The 1,114-nt window shown below is 48.1% G+C and overlaps 1 long non-coding RNA gene across 2 annotated transcripts in view; it reads left to right on the top strand.

The window, feature by feature from the left end:
* LOC311262563 overlaps window positions 1-1,114 on the top strand; it is a 71,049-nt gene that overhangs the window by 11,239 nt on the left and 58,696 nt on the right. The gene's annotated exons all lie outside the window — the stretch shown is intronic.

Below are 1,114 nucleotides of genomic sequence, written 5' to 3'. Positions count from 1 at the left end.
GAGTGCACCACGTGATCAGACAGGCCCTTTCACCTGATGTCCTCAGTGTCAGTATTAATATTAATATTATTAAAGGTGTTTATATGGAAAGATTTCAGCTCAAAACACCCACAAAGTAAATTATAAACAGAATGTGAAGAAAATAACAGTTTGACTTTATGTTGTTTATGTCAGCAAACTGTGTTTAATAGACACTAAAGTTAGCATGCTAACACAGCTAACAAGCAAACAGTAGCTACAGTCATGTATGTATAATAATGATGATAATAATAATAATAATAATAATAATAATAATGTAGAAGTACTGATGGTATTTCTGGTAATTATTTGAATTACTTTATCTTTTTCTACATCCACCACCACTACCATCACCACCACCAACACCACCTGTACTACTACCACCACTACCACCACTCCTACCAACACCACCACTACGACCACCACCACCACTCATGCCACTACCACCAATCCTACCATTACCATCCCCACCACTCCTACCACCACCACCACTCCTACCACTACCACCACTCATGCCACTACCACCAATCCTACCACTACCACCACCACCACCAACACCACCTGTACCACCACCACCAACACCACCTGTACCACTACCACCACCTGTACCACTCCTACCACTACCACCACCACCACCAGTACCACCACTACCACCACTCCTACCACTACCACCAACACCACCTGTACCACCACTACCACCACTCCTACCACTACCACCACCACCACCACCTGTACCACTCCTACCACTACCACCACCACCACCAGTACCACCACTACCACCACTCCTACCACTACCACCAACACCACCTGTACCACCACTACCACCACTCCTACCACGACCACCAACACCACCTGTACCACCACTACCACCACTCCTACCACTACCACCACCACCACCACCTGTACCACTCCTACCACTACCACCACCACCACCACCACCAACACCACCTGTACCACCACTACCACCACTCCTACCACCACCACCACCAACACCACCTGTACCACTCCTACCACTGCCACCACCACCACTACCGCTCCTACCACTACCGCCACTACTACCAACACCAGTACCACCAGTACTACCACCACTCATACC

The sequence above is a fragment of the Pagrus pagrus genome (genome assembly GCF_965226575.1).
Source record: "Pagrus pagrus genome assembly, chromosome: 9".
In the NCBI taxonomy this organism is placed as follows: domain Eukaryota; kingdom Metazoa; phylum Chordata; class Actinopteri; order Spariformes; family Sparidae; genus Pagrus; species Pagrus pagrus.
Note: the sequence above shows the minus strand (reverse complement) of the source record. Positions and strands in the feature narration are given on the sequence as shown.